Here is a 22,631-nt window from a genome sequence, read left to right as displayed (position 1 = left end):
AGAGAGAGAGAGAGAGAGAGAGAGAGAGAGAGAGAGAGAGAGTTCTGTAAGAGTGTGATAGGTCCATGATGTTGGTTTCAGTGCAGTATTGTCCGAACTTCTATGGGAATCAATAATTTGCGAGTAGGTGGTTAGTGGACGACGGATGTTGCAATGCAACAGCTGGAAATTTGAGTCAGTCACCAGACTGCATCTGAAAGGCAGAGGTGGTTAAGGCAACTGCTCATGAGAAGCGGTAAATCAGGGTTCGAGTCCTCGTCTGTCACGAATTTTCAACTTTTGCCATTGCATGCATTACCATAATGCCCTGTGCAACTGGATGTCACAATTTCACACCCATCCCTTCCCAAAAGATTGTAGATGAGTTGCTCAACTATAATGCCATTTACATCCTCACATGCCAAATTTTAAAAAGCATGAAACCACAAAAAAAGCACCAGTTGTTATTTTCTGTAAATATCCAACGCATTTCACTTCACGTTATTCTTCCAGGTAAACTGAGATTTTATGGAACTGATGGCATTGTCAACCAATGAATTATGTCATATCTAACTAAAAGAATGCAGAAAATTGTATTTAATAATTTACCCAATGTAAGCAGGCAGTATTCTTCTGAAGGGGAGTAAATCACTTACTGGGTTTCCCAAGGCCCCACCTTGGGTGCACTATTGTTTCTCACATTTATTTTTTTTTTTTTTTTTTTTTTTTTTGCAGATGCCACTAGTATTGAAATCAATCCAAACCACATACAGTAAATGAAGAAATGATAAATAATGTTCTTCAAAGTATCACTGAGTGGCTTTTTGGAAAAGATTCTCACTCTCAATTTCAAATGATACAACATATTCAGTTCTGCACATCTTGAAGTACTATGTGAATGACAAGTGTAGCTTATGGTGAAGAAAAAACAACTACTGCGTGAACTTCAAAATTTTTAGGTGTTAATATAGATGAAATTTACTGTGGGGAAAAAAAAAGTTTTCAAAATCCTAAAACAAATCAGATCAGCCGCATCTACACTTCAAATCATTGCACACCTTGTGGGACAGAAATCAGTTAATATATTTCACATATTTCCACTCAACAATGTCATATGGAATAATGTTCATCACAGGCAACTCATCTTTAAGAAAGAAAAGGTTTCAATGGCTAAAAAATGATGTACGAGTAACGTGGTACTCACAATCATCTTGCAGACATCTGTTGAAGGAACTAGGCATTCTGATTATTGCTACATTATTCCTTCATGAAGTTATTGCAGATTACTAACCACAGTTCAAAAATACAGTGATTTGGATAATTACAATACCAGGAGAAAAAATGACACTCATTATTCCACATTAAGACTGTCTTTGGCGCAAAAACTGGTGCACAATGCTACCACAAAAGTTTTCGATAACTTATCCAATTATATATTATATTTAACATAATTGGATAGATAAAATATCTACTCACCAAGCACTGGCAAGGTTACACAAAAAAAGGTGTTTAAATTTGCAAACTGCTTCTTCTGACATTAGGGTTCATGTGGAAGGAAGAAGGGTAAAGGAAAAGGGCTGGTGAAGTTTAGGAAAGGGAGAGAGTTCGGGAAAGTCACCCGGAAAGTATGATGTGCACAACAAGACAAATATAGTGATACGTGCATATTGATCTAAGTAATTGTTAAATGTTTTAGAGGGATTAACACTTAGTGGGTAATACAAACAAGGGCAAAGGTTTTATGTAGTAATATTTAGAAGGATGGATGAGCTGATGGACTACGAATTGTAGTGCAAATGCAGGGTCTCTAAGCTTTGTAGCTCAAGCTGCTTAATGTTAAAAGGGAAACTGTTAATCGCATATGTCATTTCTATGTATGTGAAATCTTTTGTAGCAGACCAGTTAAGGGTTCAGACCCATGATATGGGTCTTCCCAGGGAGGGGAGGAATGTAAGATCATCACTAATTTTGGGAGTCACTGTGAGAAAAGCAGCTCCACTGCAGCAGTATGGCAGGAGAGCAGGCAGATGCAGATATGCCGGTATGCAATTTCATGAACAAGCCTGTTTACCTACCACTAGGAGATCTGGACAAGCCATGCGATCTTGGCGATGTTGCAGAAAAGCAGTGGAATTACAAACTGGACTGAGGAGAGTTTTCACACCATTGGGCCACCAAGGTGTCGATCTGTACGTGTCTGGAAGCAATGTATCAGAATATCAAACTTGCCATTAATCAGTATAAACCCCCTTTGATGGTATGACCACCACCTACCTGGGCTGTGGCTAGTAGCTTCTCTTCCGGTAGCAGTGAGCCTCTACTTGAATCCATGCAGACGATCACATCCCTGGACTTCTCGCACATGGCTGCACAGTGCTAACTGGGGCATGAACTCTCAGGTTAACCAAACAGAGCCATCAAAGCTGAACATGGATGTCACACATCCAACACTCCACACTTGCAGGGGTTGTGTTGAAGTGTTGCAGCACTTCAGTCAGCATCCAGGCCAAGTTTTCTGAGCCACTACTGGCCTGCACCACCACATCAATACATCAGTACCTCTACTCTGTAGCAGCCCCACCCACCTCAAGTCACTACAATGCCACAGAAGAATTTACATTTTTTGTAATGCGTAAAAGGTGATGGGTAGGAATTACTTATTCAAATTTGCATTAAAAATGCAGGATGTTCCATCCCTCGGTCAGCAGAGGTCTTATTCGCACCCATAAACCCATACTTGGGACTGTCAAAGTGAGCAGGGTTGAGCAACTGCTTCTCTAGCCAAAACCTGGCGATTCATTCCCTGAGATACCCATAAGACCAGGGACCCAGAGAAAGACAACCGATAATCAGTCTGACTAAGTGAGAGAGGAGGTCATGAATGGCAGAAATCACACGATGACAAAAGTAACATCGATCAATGGCCTGGAAACTGCTCATTGAGTCACTGCATATTAAAAAAGTCAAGGGAGGCTTGTTTTAAAAAAAAAGATGTCTGGCTCTTTCAATGGCTTCAGCTCCTCCATAAAAACAGAGTATGCTCCCAGCAACAAATGTTGTTACTGGCTGGTGGGAGATGTCCTTTCCATGGTTTTGGTGTCATCAGTGTAAATGACGCTCTCTGAGAACTGAAAGGAACAAATGCTGAAAGACCATTGACGTGACTGAAGCTGTAGGACTATGGAATAGATTGGTCCTAATTCATGGCCTGGGTATCAACTAAGGGGGATACATTCTAAGGTGGGAAGGTGAAGGACCTGGCAGAGATCTGCAATGCACATTCCAAAATCTCACCGGAGGACAGTTGTCAGCAAGTCAGTGCCCCTTGTATGGAGGAAAAAAAAGTGTAAGTGAGCAACAGTTGGTACTATTGGAACTGAAGACGGAAGATCCTGCTTTGGCAAGGAGTCTGTCTGGGGGAGCAGTCTGGAAGGCACAAGTGGCCAGTCAAACTTCATGATGATGGATTGGGTCTAATAACAGCAAAGCTTGCAAGCACTGCCCAACCATAGTCTAAGCAAGATTGGAACAGAATCCAGTAGAAATTGAAAAGTCAGCTTTTTGCACAGAGGCAGGCCAAAATTGGGACTGTGCAACAACATCCAAGTGTTAGGTATCCAAGTGGAGTTCAGGGTCAGGATGGTCTATCATACCATGACAGAAATGCATGATGTGCATTTTTGCAGGAAAGAACTGGAAACCATAGGGAAGAGTCCAAGCAGAGCCCAATGGATGGTGAGTTGGAGTTAGTGTTTAGCCACGGCTACAGAGTTGGAGTATTACCAATTGCAATAAGTCATCGACATACAGTGACAGGGGTTATTCCCATTGATGGCTATGAGGATGAGTAACACTGAACATAGAGCGCTGTGGGCTGCTGTTCTCTCATACCCGTGGAGAGCGGATTTTAGCATCAACTCTAACCTGGAAAACTGGGGAGATAAAAACTGATACATAAAAGTCAGTGGGGAGTCTCAAAACCCATCATGAGGATACATAAAATTTGATGGCACCAGCTGGTTTCTTATGTAGGTAAAAAAACTGCAATGAGGTGTTGGTGTTTAGAAAAAGCCAGCCAGATTGCTGTTTCCACCATAACAATTTCGTTGATTCTGGATCGTGCCTCCCATAAACCACATATGGTTTTCACCTAGCTTAAGGATTAGTATGCCGATGCTATTTCGCCACTGAGAAGGAAAGACACCTTCAAGCTAAATATGATCAAGATGGAGGCATTGAGTAACATTCATATTTTGGATCATCTGATTGTGAATGGAATGAGGGACCGGGGCAGTATTGTAAGAGAAAGCAAGAGCCTGAAGCAAATCCCAGTCAGTTTTGAGCTTGTGGGCACTCAACAGCAAGGTTATCAACGCCCAATCAGAGAAAGGTTCATTACATAACTCAGTGTGGTGAGTAGTGAAGGAGAAGAGGACATTTTCAATTTTTCACTTAAGCTTTCAGAAGGCAGGCACATAAGAAACTGAAGCAGATGATGTCACAGGGTGGATAGCATGGTGTTCAGCAAGAACCAATGCATTGGTACAAAGATGACTCTGCAGAAAGGCACCCAGTACAGTAGTGCGTACCTGGAAGCTCAAAAGACTATGGAGCTTGGCCCCTGCCTGCGACTAAGGGGCATGTGTTCCTAGGGAGGAGATGTAGTGCTCCCAACATTCCTTTAGCTTTAATTAGATATTCAGGCTTAGCACTAAGTTAATTAAAAGGATTGTCTACGGAGAATGTCACTTGAAACTTTGCAGAATCTTCAGCAATCCTCAACAGCTATGGCAATGTCATTGGTCCGCCGTGGCACTGGCTGACGATGGAGGGGACCTGTACAAAGGGGAAAAGCAGTTCCAGTGGTGCAGAGGTATACAACTGTCAGTTGGCTCTTTGAAGAACCCAATATGATCATCACTCTATTGGTCAGTGGTAAGAAAATGAAAGGATTACTGGAAAGTAGTGACTGTCACAAAGATTATCGTGTTGTGAACAATGTAGTGAAGACATGATACTGAGCAAAAAGATCATAAGGTTGATAGCTGGAAAGGTGCCTTTCAGTGGCAAAGAAGCAGGCAGGAGTACCACCACTGAGGAGAGGTAGATCATGGACAGTAAGAAGCTGGTCAATCAGAAGTCTCCTACCAATGAAGAGGTACTCCCTGAGAGGAGGTGGTGAGCATTTAAATCTGCAAGTAGGAGAAAGCGGGGAAGGGGAAGGAGTGGTTGGATTAAGATGGTCATCTCAATACAATTAAGTGAGCTACCCGCAGGTAAACAAACGTTACAAATGCTGATCATAGGAGTTATTTTCAACTGTGCCATTACTGTGTCCAATGTGATACAAAGGGAAATCCACTCACTGACAAGGTCGTGTGCAAACCAACATACAGATCCCACCAGATGCCATCTCAGGGTCAGCACAGTTCCAACAGAAAGCCCAATAACCACAGAGCATTGGGGAATGGTTATCAGTGACATGTCACAGTTCCACTGAATAATCATCTTATGGTTACCTAGGTTAGGCAGGAAGGGGCCAGGACTGGTCACACCACAGGGCCACACGCTGTCACTGGCATTCTGATCCTCCTCCTCCTTTGCAACGTTAGGTGGCTGAGATTCTTGTAAGGCCCTATATGTGAAGGGCATGGAGATGGGTGAAAAGCATGTAGCCCTGAGAGCCACAAACTATGGCTCCTTCAGCCACTGGCTGGTGTCATGCCTCTAATCAGTGGGTTTCCAGGGTAATGGATCCCAACAGAGACCTTTTTGTACACATCATACAAAATATACATATTGCCATTCAAAAGATTAGTCCACAGCTCCTTGTCTATCTGGAATGTAAGGGCTCTGTGAAAGATAATTCTGCAGACCACATTCACAGCTTTATGTGGGGGCAATGGTCATTAGTATGTCAACTAGTTATTCACATGTCTAAAGCAATGACTGAACTTTTCCAAATTTATCAATGTGGTCCACAAAAAATAAAGTTTTTCTTACAGTAAAAGTATCGCCATCTGTTCGAGTTCATACCTGGTATTAGATAAATTGTTTCGCTCCCAAACATCTGGGTTGTCCCTCTGCCTACAGGGTAGCCAGGATAGGGCAAGTAGTGGGATAGTAACTGGCTGCGTTGAAATGTCTAGACCTATCTGACACGATAGCCAGGTCAAAATGGCCATTGTACTGGTTGAATTTGTTATATTTCACGTGCGAACCAGCTGTCCTAGTGCCACCCACTCCGATCATGGGATCTTCCCCCTGGTGCCACTAAGCCACAGCAAAGGTCAAATGACATGACGGCCCTAGCCTGGAACCCTGATGCCCCTGGAAGACAAGAATCTACTCCTTGGCAAGAGCTTGGAGCTAGCAGCTCAGACATCTGCAATATGATCCCTATGTTGTCAGGCGGCTCTACCAAAAAGGTACATAATGACACAACAAAGTCCGATTGCCTATCACACTGGCTTTTAAGCACATATCTGAGTTTACACAGTTATTGTGCACAAATCATCTTTAACACTGCAAACAGTGCTATTTATGGCATTCTTCCCTATACAACAGAAAAAAATTTTGAGAATGGAGGTAAAACTCAGAAGGGACACAAAAATTTATTCAGTCAAAAGGTGATATATTTGTAAAATAAATGAGAGAATATGTCAAGAAAGGAAAGCAGAATCTAGGGGAAACCTGAAAGGCTGCCATGATGAGAAATTAAGTGTGAGAAGTAAGGATAGCTGGAGGTTAGTGACAGTACACGGAAGTAGCTACATGCTATAATAGCTTAAGCTCTCGTGCTTGCCATGCACATACTCATCAAAATGTCATGGGCCCCCTGAGGGGAAAAGCCAGTGCGGCACCACTCCCATATCTAGTGTTGTCACGGGCCCACCACAGTTAGGTAGCCCCCCCCCCCCCCCCTCTCTCTCTCTCTCTCTCTCTCTCTGCTGATGCATCAAGATAAGCTGCAACAATGTTTGCATTACCAGATCACTGTACTGTCTGTTTGTGTACTTGTCCTCTTGCCCTTAAAACTGAGAAGATATTTCAATGGCCAAACCAGAGGCAGCTCGCTCCCCCCCCAGTGTAAGACTGTGGTGGGATACAATCAACTACCCTGTTGAGGAACCAACAAGACGATAACAAGGAAGGCTTCAGATTAAAGTATACGAGCCACTGACTGATAAAATTTAAAAGCTGATTTGCCACTTGGACTTCAGCAACAATGATTTTCAGAGTGTGATTCAGCCAGCTGCAAAGCTTGCAGTGTAGCAGCCACAGTGCAGCTCACCAACAAAATATGGGCAACCATCAGTGGAGTGTTACCATTACAATGGGAAGGGGGCAGCTTCTCGAAGGATGTATCCATGGGTAAGATTGTTGTGACCAACAGAGAGGTAACAGACGATAGTGGATTCTCGGCAAGATGGTTGAAGAGAAGACTGTAACAGTTGTAGAATCTTCTATAGTTCCTAACTTTTGGTTGTGGCCATGACAACCAGTTCTCTGTTCATTGTCACTAAGAGTTGGTTATATAATGCCATCCACATGTCAGATCGCAGTATCTTCATTTTCAGAACATCCCTCTGGTTGCCTCCTTGGTGACCTAATCCACGAATTCATTGCCCATGATCTGAATGTAACTGAGGATCAAGAAATATTACTATTCTGGCATTGAAACGGAGATCTAAGAGGACATGCTGAATATCCATTACAAATGGGGTGCTGGGAATTACAGTGTTTAGGTTGCTTACGGAGTCACTGCAGATTAGGTAAGGCTCATGTGATTGGATAAGATGCTGTGAAGTGCTCGCATGTTTTCACCAGTACCACAGTTAAGATGCAACATCCATTAGGTAAGGAGTGTTGTTTGGTGCTTCTGGTGCATGTAAAAACACAGTCTTTTTGGCCTTCAACTCTTGAGCCATCCATATAAATAACACCTGAACTGCGGTACTCACAAAGTACTGAGAGGAACGACTGACAGAAAACCAAGGGATCTATCACGACCTTTGGGCACAGGGAAAGATGCCGGGAGTTTGTGGGTATGGCATGCACCACAGGTGTTATGTAATAAAATAATTCAGAAGAAGTAATCAGCACTTGGATGGGGTAAATGGTAAGATAATTAAATTCCACACCAAGGCTGCCTTAATGAAAGCTGTACATTTCAAATAGGAGAGAGAAGGTGTCAATTCAGATCTTCTGGATGGTGTTAGACATGTAAGGCATAGTTGAGGAACAATTTGTAGCATCTGATTTATGAAGAGGAAATTCCTGCCTGTACAAGAAGGTTGTCTACAAGGTACTTATCACTAGCCTGATTCAACGATGGTAGATTGGGTTTGCCACTAACAATGCCAATGGTGCTGCTGCTCTGATAGTCAGTCATCTATAATCAAAACTTGAAGAATGGGACCTTTGTGGAGTTGTAAAATGAAAACCTTAAAAGTGCAATAAAATTCCTGAACAGGTGTACTATCAACCCGGAAGTTGGTGGGAGTTATCCTTGTGCTTTGTCAAATGGCCAACAGTCAGCACCCTATTGTCGCATCACAAAAATGAAGCGGTGTCAGTGCAAATACGGCCACCCCATGGTGGACTTTTACTGCACTGGAGCAGTGATCTGTGAAACAGGCAACTTTGAGAACTAGTGTTTTTCCAGCACACCATATTGTCCATTATATGCTTTGAGATGGGTGGCGTATCAACTGGATGCTGAATTGAGAGAATGTCCCATGAATGTCCATGAGGAACTTGGTTCCAGCTCAAAGGTGATGGGATCCTGGGCAGAACAGTTACAGGAGATTAATACTGGCTGTGCCATCAGCAACTGAAATGAAACTATCGGGGTACAAATCATGCCACAGGTCTTTGCTGAAATCAAAAAAATTCCACACTCCACCACTGGCAGGAAAAGTCATCCTCTCTCTTTTGGGATGTGAAAGGGATAATTTTGGAGCGTTACATGGAAAGAGGATTAACAGTGACCTGTAATTCATATTCAAATCTGCTACGAAATCACCTTCACACTGCAATAAGCAGTAAACAATGAGGACTTCTGACTGCAGTTGTTTTATTGCAAAGTCACAATGCTCTTTCCCACTCTACCTGTTCAACTGTAAAAACAACACAAAATATGAATGCCTTGAAAACCCACCTTACTTGACCTTTCCCCTTGTGACTCCTGTTCAGACAAGCTCAAAGAAGGGCTGAGAGGCATTCATTTCACAAACAATGAAGAGGTGAAAACTGCAGTGCATGAGTAGCTGCATTTACAAACAAAAGAACTATCCTCATGAGGTATTCATTCATTCCAAAGCGATGTAATGTATGCATTACCCTTAGGGACTATGTCAAAAAATGATATGGTTGTAATTTTTCTGTATCGCTTCATTTGCATATTAATTAAGTTCTGAATCGCTCTCACACATAAGCATAGAATGTGTTCCAAAATTCTACAAGAAGCTGAAGTAATTGTTATAAACCTATAATTATGCACATTTGTCTGATGACCCTTCTTGAAAATGGTAATGACGTGCATTTCTTTTCCAACTGTTTAGTTCTCTTAATTACTCCAGTGACCTATGGTAAACTGCTGCTGCAGTGGTGAGCATGCAAGAAGGCAGTTGATGGGGCAATGCAAACTGGCATGTCGCAGTGTAGTACAACCCTCCAGCCAATAACATTCTGTTGGACTTGTCCATAGTGTGGAGTATGGGGTGTCCACAGAACATTTAACAATGGTCTTATTGTGAATTTAGGTACGTTGAAGCTATTAAACCACTGTTGTGTTCGTTATGGATTGCATAATGCAAACATCACAAGTATTATGTTAAAAAGTGGCAGCTATAGTCTTCTGAGCACACAGATAATTTAAGAGACAGTCAGAAGCAGAAACAGTGGTCCGATGTAGCACTTACCTCGGTGTTACCAGTTACCAGGATAGGAAACTGGCTTGAGTGTGTTGTGTGGGACACACATGGAGAGCATTCCAGGGCAGACAAGGGTTGGAGTGTGTGGTGTGAGACACACTCGGAGAGCATTCCAGCGACTCTACTAAATATTCTTCACCTCTATCTGTGCAGAATGCATCACACATCTGCCTTCTTACTTCCACACCACTAGAGAATGGATGCAGGTTCTTTTCCACAATCTTTTAATCATAATATCACTCAACAATTTGCAAACATGAAAACCATTTTCGATTGTTTCTCCCCTGGTGTCACAGAGATGTACACCAGTAAATCAACTTCTGAATCTGGCTGTAATTTCCACTGGGGGTTCTGTTGTATTAATTGGAAAGACTTTCTCTTTTCCCACATATTAGGCGTCTCTGCTCTACGTAACATGAGTGCTGCATTTTAGTGCGTGCGATGAGCGCATTGTTGACGGTAATGAAAAAACAAAACAGTGAAACCAGATTCAGAGACACAGCACACTAATCTTGAATAGCATAAATGAAGCTGCCAAGCTTAACGTCTCCTTTCAACAGACATATCATCATTAACAGTACCACATGCCTTCTTTCCATGAGACACAATGGAGTGGTTGGAATTTAAGCCAGGATATCCTGACAATTTATACACCACCACTGACTGCTTTCTGGACAATACTGGCAGCAAAAACTTTTTCCACGACCAGAACTCGAATTCACTATTCTCATATTGAGGATGCTACAGAGGGTGCTAGAGAGTCTGGTTTTACTGTGGGATATTTTTGGATGGTACTGATTTGGTCCCATAATCTCCCAAATCAAAGTAGCTAGCTGACTGTATTGGATTCATGGTGTTAAAGGGGCCAAACTACAAAGTCATCAGTCCCTCAAACTTACATGCATCAAGTCAAGAAGAGTCATCAGAGAGAAGGACACAGAAGACAAATCCTGAGGAGCCCAACTGTAACCGTCAATCAACAAAACCATGAGATAGAAGCAAGCAGATCTGAAAGAGGGATAAGAGAGTGAAGGTATGCGAGATGAAAGCAGCTGCAGCCCCCCAGGACACGTTACACAATGAGAGACCCCCATTCTGCATCAGACTGATGTTTCCTCACCCTTCATTACCGCAAGAAAACCAGCAATGACGACAAGATGATAAAACCTCAGGATGGAAAACAATGACAATGAGAAAGACGTAAAAGAAGAAGAAAAATTTAAGAGGTGGGAAGATCAAGAGCCAAGCTACCGAGCAAAGTCGGTCATGGGTCCCCTGGATTGGAGCAGGAGATGGGGCATTTCTCTGCAATCCCTCAAGCAGCTGACAAGGCCAAAGTGCCCTACCAACTTCATAGGTAAAAACATAGAACCAAATCAGCCACTTTGGTGTTGGCCACTAGCACCAGAAGCAGTGTGTCAGTAAGTTTAAAGTTTCGCTGTTAGGTGGCCAAATTAGATCAGTCCAGCAGGATGTGGGTCACCATCAGACAGGCCCCACACCAACAATGGGGTGGATCCTCCCAACATTGTAGTATGTTGTCATGTGGTCAATGTGAAGCTGACACAATGGTAGATTCCCTGTGAGAAGCACAAAGGAAAGACTGTTACTTCGTCGTGGTCCCCTTTATTGCTCGCAGTTTGTTCAGAGAAACCAACATACACCAATTCATGTTCCACGCCTCCAACAACTGACTGCACAGAGTCAACTGAAAGTCCATTTTCGGTCCCCCCAGTCGGTGTCCTTGTAACCAACTTCACCAACGGGTCAGCAGGTTCACTCCCTGGGATCCCAAAGTGACCTGGAGTCCAGATAAAGATTGACTGACCATCCAGTTTGACAGAGGTCAAAGGAGATCCTGAATAGATATGACCAGTGAGTGTTGTGGGTATCGCTGGTCAGTAGCCTGAAGCCTGCCAATAAAGGCTGTCTTGATGGTGCAAGAACGAATGTGACTAAGGGCTTTATCAATGCCCTCCAAGTCTGCAGTGAATACACTGCATCCTTTTGGCAGGGAGTGTTGTTCACTGCACCATGCATGTGTGTAGGGAACACTGGTTCATCCGTCAACCACAGAGCCATTAGTGTATACCACTTCCTAACCTAGAAATGCACCAAGGATGGCCAGGAACAGGCAGTGAAAAACTACAGGGTTAATGGCCCTTTGGTCCAAAGGAAAAAGTCAAGGCAGATCCAAGGAAGGGGTACACCCCATGGAGCGTACATGATTGCTACCTGACAAGAGGTGAAAGTGGGGGAAGTTTGAGCACAGAGCTCAGACAATGTATGTGAACTGTGATCATGATCTAGTCCTGGGACACTGTTGTGGGAGGTGGATCTCCCAACCAGGAAAAGTGCTGTGATAGTTCAGATGCTCATGGGAGCAACAAATATGCATCATGTAGTTAAGCAGCATTTGTTGGCACCTGATCTGTGGTGGAGGGGCCCCAGCCTCCATGAGTAGGCTGTTCACAGGACTGGTCCAAAAAGCATCTGTCACAAGTTGGACCCCACAAAGGAGTATCAAGTCCAGAATCTTCAAGGTTGAAGGCAATGTTGGGTCATATGCTAGACTCCCACTGTCAAGACAGGACAATATCAGAGCTTTGTAAAGCCACAAAGCTGTAAAGCGGTCTGCACCCCAACTTTTGTTACAGAGGCAGTGAAGAGTATTAAGATGGGATCAGCACCAACACATATGCTTAAGTTGCCCACGTCAAGCAGGCATCGTTGACCAGTCCCAGGAAGTGGTAAGACTTCACCATACTGAACAACTGGTCACTGAGGTAGAGTTCGGGTTTTGGATGACAGTACAACGTGCCTTGGTGGCCAAAAACCAAAAGCCTTGGGTGAGAGCCCAGGACTGCACCTTTCATACAGCATCCTAGAGGGAGGAGCAATAGTAAATGCACAAATCATCAGCATCCAAGAAAGGTGACATTGTCGACCCCACAGCTACAGCTAGACCATTGACAGCGACTAGGAAAAGAGGGACACTCCATACTCAGCCCTGCAGGACGCCATTTCTCTTGTACATTTGGTGGGTGGGCGGGGAGGGGGGACACAGGAAGTTCCAACTTGAAACCACAAGATTTCAGACAAATTGGGGACATGCTCCAGAGATCCCATTCATGTAGGATAAAGAGGATGTGTTGATGGCATGTGGTGTCATAAGCCTTTTGCAAGTCGAAGAAGACAGCAATAATGTGTTAATGTGGGAAAAAGTTGACTGGTTGGCTGACTCCAGACAGACAGAATATTTAGCTGTAGAATAGCCTTGGCAAAAACCACCCTGGGATGGAGCTGAAAGTCACTGAGACCCGATACCACATAATATCCTGTGAACCATGGATGATGAGCGACAGACAGACTCTGTATTCCTAGATTTTTGGAGAGCGTCTGACACAATGCCCAACTGCAGAGCATACAGAATAGGTTCTCGGATATGTGTGTGACTTAAAGACTTCTTAAGTAATACACACAAAAAAAAGCTTTGCATCACTTTGGATCCGAGAGTTTTGGAACCTGTACAGAAGATTGGAATGGAGATCATAAAAATCATTTCTGGCCGTTTTATTGCTCAAGAAAACCACACACTTCATGTTGTACCACCAAACAACTAGACCTTCAGAGGTAGTGGTCCAGATTGCTGTACACACCAGTACCTCTAATATCCAGTAGCACGTCCTCTTACATTGATGCATGCCTGGATTCATCATGGCATACTGTCCACAGTTCATCAAGGCAATGTTAGTCCAGATTGTCCCACTCCTCAATGGTGATTTGACGTAGATCCCTCAGAGTAGTTGGTGGGTCATGTCGTCCATAAACAGCCTTTTTCAATCCATCACAGACATATTCAATAGGGTTCATACCTGGAGAACATGCTGGCCACTAGTCAAGCGATGTCGTTATCCTGAAAGAGGTCATTCACAAGATGTGCACGAGAGGGGCACAAATTGTCATCCATGAAGACAAATGCATTGCCAATGCGCTGCTGATATGGTTGCACTATTGGTCAGAGGAAAGCATTCATGTATCGTACAGCCGTTATGGCACCTTCCATGACCACCAGTGGAGTACACTGGCCCCACATAATGCCACCCCAAAACAGCAGTGAACCTTCACCTTGCTGCACTCACTGGACAGTGTGTCTAAGGCATTCAGCCTGACTGGGTTGCCTCCAAACATGTCTCCGATGATTGGTTGAAGGCATATGTGACACTCATCAGTGAAGAGAATGTGATGCCAATCCTGAGTGGCCCATTCAGCATGTTGTTCGGCTCATCTGTACTGCGCTGCATGATGCCGTGCTTGCAAAGATGGACCTCGCCATGGACACCGGGAGTGAAGTTGCGCATTCACGCAGCCTATTGCGCACAGTTTGAGCCATAACACGACAATCTGTGGCTGCAAGAAAAGCATTATTCAACATGGTGGCACTGCGGTCAGGGTTCCTCCGAGCCATAATCCGTAGGTAGCAGTCATCCACTGCAGCAGTAGCCCTAGGGCAGCCTGAGCGAGGCTTTCAGGAGTTGAGGATAAAGGACGATTTTAGACAGAATTTCTATTTGGTTTGGGGAACAGAAGCTTGCTCTTAATGTAGAAAAAAATTAAACTAATGCAGATGAATAGGAAAAATAATCCTTTAATGTTCGAATACAGTATTAGTGGTGCACTGCGTGACAGTCATGTCAATTAAATATCTAGGAGTCAAGCTGCAAAACAATAGGAAATGGAACGAGCATGTAAGGTCAGTAGTAGGGAAGGTGAATGGTTGATTTCAGTTTAATGGGAGAAAGTAAAGCTAACACAGGGTAGCTAGAACACAAAATCCCTGAGGATTTCAGGTGTGAGGGTGAAGATGGTGTCAAGACATTCTGATAAATTAATGGAAATTAATGGTGAGCAGGGTGTGGGCTGTGGACAGCATACAGAATAAAGACTTTCCTTTCTTCTCAGCTGAGCTATGTACCAGCCACCAGCAGTAGTTTAACTGCAATTTTTAAACAATGATAATTTATATATAATAATATTAATACAATTAACACACTTTGAAATATTAAGTATTTTAAAAGTTGTGATTTATAAGACTCAATAAAATTCGATTTCAGAGCTAGTTTTAAAATGTAGAAGTCCCTGTGATTTTATGAGTATCCTGAGATTTCCCTGATATTTCCAGGTAAAATTTAATTACCTGAGAATTACAGGTTTTCCAGAAGAATTGCCACACTCTAATCTATCAAGGAAATAATCATTCTCAAAAACAAAGCAAGTAAGTTCTTTATTTTCCTCTACTCCTATTATTTGTCAGAATATTTGGATTTGCGGATGCAAATTCCAATTAACACCAAGGTTCACACTAAATAGGCTTTAACAGTATAAAGATAGCTGTTGGTGTTGTGATTGAAGTTAAATCTGTCATTTGTTGACGGTCTCTAGTAATGGGTCAACAACTGTAACTGATGTGTGTGTTCGTTGCTACCCTGTCACAATAATTGCATTAATATGCTACAAATGCACTAGAGTGGAGGTCAAACAAAAGCAAAGAGATGATGTGGAAAGGGAACAAAAAACAGAACAAAACCTGTGTTTCTCTGTCTCCATTCAGTTCAACATTCATCTATGTACACATTTTCAGCTACAGCTTATGAAATAATGTTGCAGTTCAGAGGCTAAATGAGGACGTCAGACTACAAGTACAAAGGTTTGTGGTTCAATCCCTGTTCATTTCAGTCTATTCTACCATTTAATACTACTTTCACCTCTGACAATGACTTTCACAGAGGAAAAATTCCAAACTACAACGTACTATGGAGTCTATGTTAAATTGCAGCTCTCCCAACAATTAGCAAGGGCTGTCCGCTCATAATTTGGAGTTAAGCAATGATATACTGCCTGAACACACCAATGCTAAATACAACACTATGGTGATCAAACCAACCTCTTAGTTTTGGGCAGTTTTACTTTACTTACACAATACCTAATGCATAACACTTTTGTCTTCCACAGAGCAATGATCGAACGTATCATATTTACAATGAAACAACGATATTATTCTTGAAATACGGTAAGCAAGCAGTAGATAATACTGTCTTTAACATCAATATGGAAATTGAGGACATACAATCAGAACTTTATTTCCTTGAAGTAACAGAGTTTTTAAAAGGATCGTGATGCGATCTATGTTAAGACCACATTACCTGTGCACCCATTTCTTTTATGGAGGCATCAACGCTCCCGATGCTGACAGCCTGTCCACTATAAGGGAGTGATAAATACCTCCATCATGTTTAATACATCCAACATGTTTTGATGAAAGACATCTTACTACACCATGAGCTGCATGTAATATATTTAATCGTAAAGCCTAGTATTTGAGCATATAGCCCATCACCAATGGCAAATGTTGTGTACACTCATGTCAAACGACATGCATGTTATTTATAAACTCTTTTTTTAAGTCAAAATATAAGTGGATGTTCACAATGTATGCCAATGACAACGACAATAGGCTCTGTGCTTGAATACCAGTCTCCCAGTTAAATACTTTACAGGCAACTCATGGTGTACAGTAAGATACCCTTTTAACACATTCTTACTAGCTGTGAAGTACCAAGTAGAAAAGATTTTCCCGACACATTCTATCTTGTTTGATAAGAATTTTAGAATTTTAATAACTAATTTAAAAAAAATAATTGTAAGTGCTATTTCAATAGTCACTTTTTTTACTCACTCGAACTTAAAATGTTACAAGCAATTTAATAACAGGAATGCAAATTATCTGTCAGTCCATGAATTTCACTGAGTTCCCTCTTTATGTTCATGGAAGTTTCACGATCTTTCAGTACGAGGAGGTTCAGGTAACTCAGGAAATGTTAAATGATTTTGATGATTTTTTTTAAATTGATAATAATTAAGGTCCGGAATCGTTTCTGAATTACGAAAACACTCAACCTAGCAATTCGTCACCCTTGCAAATGCATATAGCAAATAATCAACTATCATTCTATCGATCCAAAGTTCGCATCCATATTTTTTTAGCTCCCTCTTCTTTGCTGTTAAAATTATCATGAAGTTTACAAATTTCGATTGCATCTCCGTATAAGTGATCCTCTCTACAATACTTTAAAAAGGGTATTTTGCTATAGCCAATTCGCCAGTTTATTAAAACCAAAGTTGCTTTTATGCTTAACTGTCGACTGGCGAACTGTTAACGTATCTTTTTGTAGTTCCAATATATACTTGGCTACAACTACACAGAATTTAATACATACGAGCTGTCAACAGTGGATGACATACATCTTTTGCAGTTTTCAGGCATTCTTTAATATTTTCCTGGTATCCTTAACAATCATTCGTTGAATTTCATGCTTGAGCAAAATTTACGCTGTGTGATCAATAACCTCATATACAGAGGAAATAGCAATTTATAATCAATCCCATAATTGAAAAAGAAAAGAATTGGGAGTTAAAATATAGGAGCTGATTTTGCACCCAATAGTAAGAATTGATTACTTTCAATGAAGCATGATATCTTGGGGAACAGATAATCACACATTTGGCAAAATGTGACAAATGGTAGGGAACACTGTACAGCTTATAAACCACCTACAAATTTGAGACCTCTTGATCTTTTGATGAAGTTGCTGATTCATCTCTGAAGCTGTGTCCGACAGATGGGGACAAAACATTATTAAACAGATCTACACATTGACATGTGTTCTCAGCCCAGAAGATTTAAGTGAAACAGGCTTACACTTCTTAATTCTGATAATCGCACAACTGAAATGTGTGTGTTCCTGATGCTGGTCATGAATGTATTGTTTGTTTTTATAGGAAGTATAGTAGTTCCATGTAGAAGAAAATGCACAAGACAACAAGCAGATACTAGGTTTCCACAAAATGTTTTGTTTATTTAACCTATACCACATTGGCAAAACTAGTAAGTGAAGTAAAAGTTGCTGTACCATGATAAATTACTTCACTGTTAAGTGCACTTCTTAATTATGAAGAATGGCATCACAGTTCATAGGCAAAACCAGTCACAAAATGTAAAGGGGAAACAGTTTTAATACTGAAAACTATGGAACATGGAAACAAATTTGAACACAACACTAATCACTGGGAGGGAGGGGGAGCGAGCGAGAGAGAGCGAGAGAGAGAGAGAGAGAGAGAGAGAGAGAGATAGAGAGAGAGAGAGAGAGAGAGAGAGAGAGAGAGAGAGAGAATTTTTCAGTGCAGTGAGCGGAGACATAAAAAATTAGATTTTCGCATCCTTTGACAATGCACAATGCAGTAGTTAGAAATAGAGCACTAGCTTATATGAATCAGGACAAGCATGAAAACTAGCCATGATGTTGCAAATGAGGTATCCCAGCAGTTACTGGAAGTAATTTTGAGACACGATATACAACAAAAATCTGGTCGGTTAGTGGGCACTTCGTGCCTCAGTACCTCGAAAAGACGTGCGGTACCTCTAACACTGTGCCATCTTTCTCACTGATTTTAGTGGAAAAGTAACACCTGGAGTTGATAGAACTTTAGGTGAAAGAGTTAGAGAGCCCTTAAAATGACAGACTACTAATCTCTGTTCACCTACTATATTATCCAGTACTGCAAAGTTATTCCAAAAATTTAACAGCCATCTAAGAGAGTGAAAAAAGAATAGCAGTTAATATTTAAGATGGTAAACAGCAATCACCATTTGAATAGTGTTTGTTCAACTGAATTTATAAACATAGCCAACAGAATTGACAGAGGTAATTGTGTGTTTTATTCTGTTCATCAACAATGTGAACACAACCAATAATTTTGTAAACTTGCATAATCCACGCAGGAAAGCTAAGGAAGTTTGTGACATCCACAAGTTACAATGGATTGTACATAATATCAATTCTCCACATAAAAAATAGCAACACAACTAAAAAAAAAAACTCTAAAAGAAATGATGTATTACATGCAAGTGTATACATCAGTCAGTTTAGTGCACACCAACTGTGTCTTTGCAACGAATGTGTACAGAGCATTACATTGATCTGCTGACACACTTGAAGATTGTGTATTATAGATTCCACCGCTTCATCTGTGCTAACTATAGGCTGAATATCTATGTATGTAAGAGGATTTTTAATTTTTGTTTTTAGGTAGATGTAAGCATGAAATATTCCACTTAAAAATGCCCTATATTCAAGCCTGTAATTGTTGTGATTGAAATGAAGCTGATACTAAAATCAGACGTTTCCCTTGAAAAAATTCTATATGTATGCAAATACTGCTCAAAAAAGATCAAAGTAAAATTGCCTCTCTTTTCATCACCTACGAAACAATCCACTGTTCAATAAATCTGAACAGAGGAGAAAAAGGGGAAGGGCAACAGGCTTATAACTGGAATGGTAATGCCCAGAGCTTTCAATAACAAATCAGTTGATTCTAGCTTTTTTGGTTTCTAAAGTAATACTGAACAAGGTACTAGTTAGAGCTCACATTAAGCAGTGACAGAGGAAGTAACTACTGTTGCATTCATCTAATTGAACCGGGGAAAAACTCAGTACAACATAATAGTTCCATACATTTCATTAACTTACAAAATAATTTTTTTTTTTCTGTTCCTCCTTTCCTCTTGCTAAATACTGAGATTAACTGAAGCATCCAATCAATACTGCTTCACTAACTCACAACCAAAGTGGCACCTTTCAACCTAACCTAAACTACAGACCTAGTTACTGATCAGCCTTGTCACCACAACCTATATTACAAAATCAAACACAGTTGAAACATTATCAGTGTTCCGTTTTCTCACTATTTGTGCACATATGCTGTGACACGCAATATTATCCATTATGTTATGCGACAAAGTCAACATTTAATATTGGTAGGTTCAGTTGACTGGTACAGTTTGGCCTTCATGGCCTGTTCGGGCTGAGTTTAATCTAGTTTTAGGTTCAGTTGACTTGGGATACATGTACTTCCAGCTAGTGCTGCTAATACCACACACTACAGTCTTCATTTATAAAATTATTTTTCACAATTTAATGAATCAGTGTGCCTTCCAAATTACCACATGTCAAACGTGGCATACTGAAGTAGTAGAAAGTCACATAGAATGCCTCTAAAATGCATGAAATAAGTGTTACATTTCTTCTACCAGCTCTGTTGTTGAGACAGATACAGAATTAAGAAACACTTTTGATAGCAACAAATTAATAGTAACCTGAGAAGACTTTATTATTAATGACTTGCCATATCTTATCCGAATACCTTTCTGCCACCCCAACATCATAATGAATGGAAGGAGTATGATTGTGGTGTAAACAAAGAAACCGTCTCTCGAATATTTTGCTAGACTAACGTAAGTGGAACACTAATTAGAAAAAGTTTGGAAGGCAAAATCCTCTACAAGTACACTGCATCCCTGAACAATGGTAAATTGCATATAATGCGAACTAATGTTTGTGTGTTCATAAACATGACAGAACTTTTAAGTTGCTTCTGAAATACAACAGTATCTGAACATATGAAGGCCAGTAGCTAATACTGTCACAAATGTTAAGGGTATGTTTAAAACTCAAAGACAATGGAAGAAAAACAGAAAAAAAATCATACAGTAAATGGAATAGCATCTCCAGCAAAGAAAACTACCAACTTTCTCACTTTTGTAAACAAAAGTGATACTAAAACGCATGGCCAGTACTGAGAAAACTTAAGCATGCAAATAAACAAGGTGACAGATTCACAGTAGTTCTGTTTGTAAAACAGTATGCAGCTAAAAGCAATATGATGTCAGACAAATGATGAAATGTTATTGACAGCTGCACTGAAAGTTGGCCAACAACTTGAACTATGTATCTATTGCATTGTTTACAGGCAAATTCTGATAACTTTTCAACATTGCCAAAGTAATTTTCTATCAAGGTTAGACAGAACTGGAGTTTTAGATTAGATCTTAGGCGATACTTAGGTTTAAATGTTATGCAAAAATGTGTAAGTTAATAACTTTACTGATAGAAGTATAAAGGCCTACCATCTATGAGCATCATATATTTGATGGCAAGTGTAACAGGAATCTGAAAACCTATGTCCTGCAAACATAGCTCATTAAGGATAAGCAAGTATGTAGCATATGATTTTAATTACGGATTGATTAGGGAAGTGCAGACAGACCACCTGCACAAATATATCTTTTCCAAATTACCGAAAATTTCTTAGCATCAGGAACATAGAACACCAAAACACAATCTCTAACATGATTATTAATTCTGATGTAGCCTACATGCGTTAAAAAACAGCAATCTGTATTCTAACCTCATTCAGAATTTTTCTTGTTACGCAGGCCAATACTGGAATTAAAATAACAGAAACTGGCTACTTCGTTGGATGATGAGATTCCTTACAACATTTTGGGAAACCATCAGAAAGGACATGAATTATTTTCTGATTAAGAAGCTTTAGATGTTGCAAACATGTGCTGGAGAGCACCAAGCAGATGCAAATTCAAACTGGATTATCATGCAAGTCAAACTGCTGAATTTTGAATTCTCACACATAAAATGTTAAAAATATGTATGCCGAAATTTCGGAATAGATGTCACTCAAGAAACTGTCAAACATACAGCCACAGTGTGGCTTGCTTTCATTTCATACTTTTGCACGTAAATGAATTTGGGCAACTGCCATTGGCGCATAGAAGTAGCTGAAGCAGATAACATATAAAACGATTACGTGAAACCTTTATTATAGTTCGCTCATAACTGAATTACTTCTGCCAAAAAATTACTAGGCGCGGTCACAGCTATCTACAAAAAGATTCTAACGAGACGCTGAAACTTTCAGACTGCAATGACAAAAAGTCATTAATGGAACACGTAATTAAATGTCGTTTGATACACATTAGCGTTTTGTCACACATACAAGGTTCGAGTATGTTTGCAATGTGAACAGTTATGAGACGGTTACGCATGCTCACTTGATACTGGAATATCGTAGCATTTTACACGCGCTGTTTCATACTAACGAATGAACGACTAACACAATGAACTCTCTTGTGATTACAATTACGGAAATTGATAACTAACAAAATTATATTATATGACAAGGTTATATGTATTTCAGCAGATAACACCTTGCTCCACATCGAATCGCGTTTCGATCATCGAAACAGCATGTCTTCGCGGACGCTAGCAAACAAATTGAAGAATAATTAAAGTGGACATACCATTACCTAGCACCTTCATGCGATATCAACAGATGGTATGAACCAAAATACACAAATTTACAGAGATGTAACCAAACACAGCTACAGAACAACAATGACGTTTCACTATAAAGCGTCACTATGGTAAGAAACTTAAAGTGCCACAGGTTACTACAATGTGCAAACGAACAGAGTAAAAATACTGCCACGGTGTCATTGAAACAGATTGTTTACTGACCGAAATTTCTTTAAATCCATGAAATCGTAGCACCAACAGATACTTGCAGAATACACCGGAATAGTTCCCACAATGCACTGTCAAAGAGACATTCGAAGACCAATCCTTGTCCTCTGCACTCCGTTAAAGACTATTTACAGAGAATATATAACTAACATTCGATAGACAAGTTTTCTAATGTGCATAGGAATTGCGACCAGTAACATTAACAAACAATACTTCACGTATTCTTTGCTAGCAAGCTCTCGACTTGACAAACCGAACATTCGTCCACTGCGCATGC

General features: G+C 40.7%; 1 protein-coding gene across 1 annotated transcript in view; it reads right to left on the bottom strand.

Annotated features, from left to right (window-relative positions):
• LOC126474866 (calmodulin-binding transcription activator 1) overlaps positions 1–22,417 on the bottom strand; it is a 1,815,894-nt gene extending 1,793,477 nt beyond the window's left edge. The window contains exon 1 of the mRNA XM_050102346.1: positions 22,349–22,417. The gene's annotated coding sequence lies outside the window, so the exon portion shown is untranslated. The remainder of the gene's footprint in view (positions 1–22,348) is intronic.
• Between the last annotated feature and the right edge of the window lie 214 nt (positions 22,418–22,631).

The sequence above is a fragment of the Schistocerca serialis genome, chromosome 4, assembly GCF_023864345.2.
Source record: "Schistocerca serialis cubense isolate TAMUIC-IGC-003099 chromosome 4, iqSchSeri2.2, whole genome shotgun sequence".
NCBI lineage: Eukaryota > Metazoa > Arthropoda > Insecta > Orthoptera > Acrididae > Schistocerca > Schistocerca serialis.
Note: the sequence above shows the minus strand (reverse complement) of the source record. Positions and strands in the feature narration are given on the sequence as shown.